A 5,737-nucleotide genomic window follows, 5' to 3' on the forward strand; every position below is an offset into this window, starting at 1 on the left:
TCCCAGTACCACTGGGACTTTCCACGGAGTCCAAACCTCTTCAAGTGGACAGCCCCTGACAGTAACAAAGACCTGACAGCCGTGGTGAACCCCACTGGAAATCCTTCGCTCACTTGCTGTCCATTGAGTCGATGCCAATTCATAGCAGCCTGAGAGGGCAGCACAGAACTGCCCCCGCCGGGTTCCAAAACTCTCTGTGGGAGTAGAAAGCCCTGTCTCTTCTGAGGGGCAGCTGGTGTTTCAAACAGCCGACCTCATGGCTCACAGCCCAGTGGGTGACTCCTCTGCTACCAGGGCTTCTGGAATGTTCACTAGAGATGATAAGCCTGGGTGTACCTTGCTGGTTGGATCACCCACCCCCGCCGCATACAATAGATTTAATTGTGTCCCCTCGAAATAGGTGTTGAAATCCTAATTCCCGTACCTGTGAACATGACCCTGTTTGGAAATAGGGATTTTCTTTTGTTACATTAATAAGGTCATGCCAGAGTAGGGTGGATCCTCACCCAAATCATCTCGGAGCTATAAAGAGAGATGACTGGACACCGAGTCACCCACAGGTGAAAGACAGATGCCAAGGGATGGCCAGGATCCTTAGACACCGCGGACGTGGAGGTGGTGCTAAAGGGACTTAGCAGACACCAGGCAGGTGCTGGAGAGTGAACTCCAAGTCTCCTTCCATGGTTCTGGTTTTCTGCCCCAGTGGTTTCCATCTGTTCTCAAGAATTCCAGCTTGCTCTCTATTTCCCACTTCCCATTCAGCTCATCTCTTCACCTGCCAACTGTACTAAGCCATCTTTAGACTCTGAGACAACAAACAGCCTTTCTACATTTTTCCTCACCCCCTCCCACCATTGTGTCAACTCTAATAAATCTGTTCTATCCCATTCATGGTCCGGCTCCTAACTCATGCAACAGGTCAATAGAAGCAGCCACTTCTCAAACACAGGGGCCCACAGAAGGAAATGACACGGCCCAGGCCCTGATTGGACTTTTCATCTCCGGAACTGTGAAATGCTGATTTCTGATCTCTGAAGTCCCCTGCCTGTGGGTTTCTGTTGCAGGGGCGGGCGGTCCTAAGACCCCGCGGTTTTTGCTCCCACAGTGAGGCGTGCTGTGATTCCCCTGTGTTGCCATGACATTAAATATCCTAATTGTTTCTTACATGCCCATCACATCTTCTTCAGAGATCCACCCAGCCACCCAAGTCCTCTTCTTCCTTAGATTGGGAGCGGCCACTCTCCTTTTTTGATCAAAGCTGTGCCCACCAAAGTAAAATAAATCGGAATAATGCCCCAGCGATGTAGGACCCCAATACCTCAGAGGGGATGCATCTATTTATATTAGCAACTATTGCACTTATGAAATCTTGACATTGTAGCAGTGGTCTGAGAAAATATTAAGAATTTGGGTCTTGTCTTAAAAAAATTTTTAATTGTGAAACAGGCACGAACGTACAGAAGAGGCCATCTGTTTTGCATTCCGCACCTCCCTCGTCCACACTTTCCTCTCATTTGTCCCTTGTCGTTCTCTCCATGCACTGTCATGGGTCCCACTTCCTCCCCGGGTGTCCAGTTTCCGTGCATCCTTCTTTCCTAACCTTCCGGACGTTGTCTTTGGGGAAAAGTTGTCCTTTTGATTTTAAAGGCTTGATTATTCTAACACAGAGTTGAGTTCACGTCTACACCTGAGGTAGGAGCCATTGCTTGGAAGGGGGGGAGGTGTTAGTCTGGGTAGACTAGAGAAGCAAATCCACAGAAACTCATACTTGTGTAGGAGAGAATTTTATATAAAGGGTAATTGTACATTAAGAAGCATCCCAACCCAGTCCAGTCCAAGCCCATAAGTCTGACATTAACCTATATGTCTGATACCAATCTATAAAGTCCTCTCAGACTCACAAAACACATGCAATGACGCCAAATGCAGGACAATCACAGACCATTGGGTACAAAGTCTTTGGATCCAATAGTGTTGTAAGCATCTCAGCTCTGGCAGGGGTCTCCTCGTGGTTTCTCCAGCACCCAGGGCTGCATCAGGGTAGGTCCATGCAGCTTCCCCTCAGGGATGTCTCGCAGGGAGTTCAGAGAGAAAGAGAGAGAGAGAGAGAGAGAGAGAGAGAGAGAGAGAGAGGTGTATCCTGCCTCCAAGAAGGAATACAGGATTTCCCAGAATTCTCAGGAAAGACCATGCCCACACAGAGGCCTCATTGGTTATATCTTGACTGACAGGCCAGACTCTACCCCTTCACTCGGAATCCTCTCATATTGACACCAGATTATGGAATGACCACAGTGGAGGATTCCCACCAGTCTCTATGCGACTAGTCAGCCTGGTCTCTTTTAGGATTCTGAGTTCTGTTCCACATTTTACTTCCACTCCAGCCAGTTCAGCTGGAGGAAATCAAAGAAACAATCGAATGACCTTCTAATGCCACCCTTGTCAGAACAGATGGCAGTAACAGCCAGGTACCATCTGGGTCTTCAAGCCTCACGGTTGGGAGACTGGTGTTTGGATGGTCCCTTGGTCCATTGGCTTATTTCCATGCATCGTTCAATTCCCATCACACTTCTTTCCTCCACGTGCAAAGAGGCCGATCGTTGCACCGTAAATGGCTACTCACACGCTTTTAAGATCCCAGCCACTGCTCGACAAGGAAGTATGGAGAGAATTGTGGACTATGGTATGCCAATTGACCCTGGTATGCCCTGAGATTACACTCTTAACCCCCCAGCTTGGACTTTCTCTTTAAATTAGTTTGGGGTGGAAGCTCAGATGTTGTTGTCCGGCCTGAGATAATCTATTCTCTCGGAACCTTGGCTTTCTCTTTTGTAAAATGAGGACCGTGCCCACGTCATAAGGTGTTGGGAGGGTTAAAGGAGGTGGGCCGCATAAAGTTGGCCAAGCCTGCTGAACGCAACCACCATCTTTCATCTGGAGACTCTCTCTCGCTTTTATTTTTCTGGACAGCTGTAATCATGGGCAAACCTCTCTCATCAGACAAACCAAATCAAACTGAAAATGAAAACAAACAAATACTAAAGCTAAGCAAACGGATGAAAAAATGTAGTTGACACATCTCCTTGAGCCACTGCCCAAACTCTGCTTCTCACCATCTGGTTTAGTTTCCTGAGGCTGCCATAACAAGTCACCACAAACCAGGTGGCTTCAAGCAACCAAGAGGTAGTCTCTCGTGGTTCTGGAGCCCAGAAGTCTGAAAGTCTGAAGTCAAATGATCGGCAGGGTGGGTTCTATCGGGAGACCCTCAAGGAGAGACCCCTGTGCCTCTTTCCAAACTGGGACCTAACACTCCATCTCCTCAGCCTATATTTTTAACAAGGTAACCCAGCCACTGCATTTTTTTCTTAAGATTATTTGGATGGGATTTTCTTTCTTTGCCGTGCAAACTCTCACGACCCTTTACCATTGGTTCCCAAATTTGACAGACTGTCAGCGTCACCTGGGGACCATTTAAGAACCCCCATTGCCAATTAAACCAAACCTAAAGATGAGCATCAGGCGATTCCAACATGTATGACACTCGGGAACCAATACCAGGCACAAAGTCCATGGAATTCTCTGCTCTTCCTTAGTCCTCAAACCATTACTTTGCCACCAAATCGAAAGTCGCACTGGCATGGGTAGTTCTCACAGCAACCCCGTGTAGGCAGCATTTCTGAGGCTGGGCATCTTTGTAGGAGCAGAGCGCCTCAGCTTTCTACCGTTACCACGCATTTACCTGACGGCAACCCCACATATGTCTGTGCAGACCTATGGTCTGTAACGGCTTCCGTGGCTGAGCTTTGGGAAGTAGACCACCAGGCCTTTCTTCCGAAGGGCGGACTCCGACCTTCAGCCTGAGTCCATTAACCACGGGCATCACCATGTGCGTATTTGCCAGTGCACTGGAGGCTTTCCCACGCCGAGTCGCCGTCCTGCTTCCCTCCCTGGATGCTGAGCCTCCCGAGGGCAGGCCCTGCATGTAGCTCCTCTCTCTTGCACATGGGCACTCAGGAGGATTTAAACAATAAATAAACAAACGAATGAAGAGACAACGGAAACAGGATCCATGCGTCTTCTTGTGTATTATTTCCTTCAAGACACCTGGAACAGTGCTGAGTGAAAGCGGGGGTGGATAAGCCAATACGTAAGGGCACATGGGCTTACTTACGCTCACTTACTATAGGGAACAATTGGACACTGAAATTGTTCACTACAGATTAGGAAATAAGTACAATTAAGCCCATGTGTACCATGCTTATTGGGGAATCAGTGCCTTTAGAGCCGCGGTTCTCAACCTTCCTAATGCCGAAACCCTTTCATACAGTTCCTCATGTGTGGTGACCCCCCACAGCCATAACATGATTTTCATTGCTACTTCATTGCTGTAATTTTGCTACTGTTAGGAATCGCAATGTAAATGTCTGACATTCCATTATTACAAATAGAACATAATTAAAGCATAGTGATTAATCACAAAACAATATATAATTATATATTGTGAAATATTTATTTCTAATGACAAATAAATGAAATTTTGTCTTGAAGCATGGTGTAGCATGGGTAACAGTCTTCAGGCCAGGTACTCATATGTGGGTGTATCTGCATGTGGGCTGACAAGCCTGGAGAGGGATAGAGGAGCGATGTTTCAGTTCCTAAAATTGGAAAGATGTGTTTTCCGATGGTCTTAGGCGACCCCCGTGAAAGGGCCATTAGACCCCCCCAGGGGGACAACCGCTGGGTTAGAGGACAGAGTGTCTTTGGTGACATCTCTGGCCCAAAACAAGTACTCAATTACTCAGTGACCTTTTCTTTTCATCTATAAAATCTACACAACAATATATTAGAGTGATGTTGTCAGAATGTAATAAACACATACTAGAAAATAAACACATACCAGACTGTTTCTTGCTATAGTGAGCGTCCTAGCCCCTATCTTCATTCATTCATCCACTCCTAGGTGAGCTTTCTGTATCTGCGCCCTCCCGGGTAGACGAAGAGTCGGTGGGAGGGGACAAGGAGTAGAGAGGCACTGTGCAGAATCTCACATGACGAGATGAGCAGGCAGTGTGGAGGGCAGAGAACAGAGGGTGGGCTGTAGAGGGTTATTTTTAGATGGAAAGCCTCGAATGTCCTTATATGTTGAAAGGCAGAGCCAGGTGAGAGGAAGAAGCCGAGTGTCAAAAGAGACAGAGTTACTACTTGACAGGGACCTGATCCCCCAAGATGTGGGAGGGGGAGCATCTTCTTCAGAGGCAGGGGGGATTCATAGATAGGATGGGCACAGAGAGACTCACATCTGTGGACACATTTCAGGTTGTTTTGTTTTGCACGGGGTTTGGGGATTTCGGGGCCTTTTGTTCCGGAGACAGCAAGTGTACTGTGTTGGGGTGGAGGGCCAATGACTGCTGGTGACAAACAAAAGACTTGTAAAGTTCTCCAGGACTGCTGGGCTAGCTCTGCCCACACTGCCAGGCACACACAATCAGGTGTGTTCACAGTCACCTGAATAGAGTCTGCTACTTGGACTCAGGCCAGAACAAGGGCTTATTGTTTGGCATTATTCATCTCAATGAACCCAGCATATTGTAAAGGAGCGCCTTTCCTGCCTGTGGGATAGGGAAGGCGCTTCTTTATGAAGGGCACAGCTTTCTAAGAAGAATCGTCCTCATGGAACGTTACCTGTCGAGTCACTGCCTGAAACCCTCTGTCCTTGTGAACTTGTCCTGGCAGAGTG

Source organism: Tenrec ecaudatus, chromosome 4 (assembly GCF_050624435.1).
Source record: "Tenrec ecaudatus isolate mTenEca1 chromosome 4, mTenEca1.hap1, whole genome shotgun sequence".
NCBI lineage: Eukaryota > Metazoa > Chordata > Mammalia > Afrosoricida > Tenrecidae > Tenrec > Tenrec ecaudatus.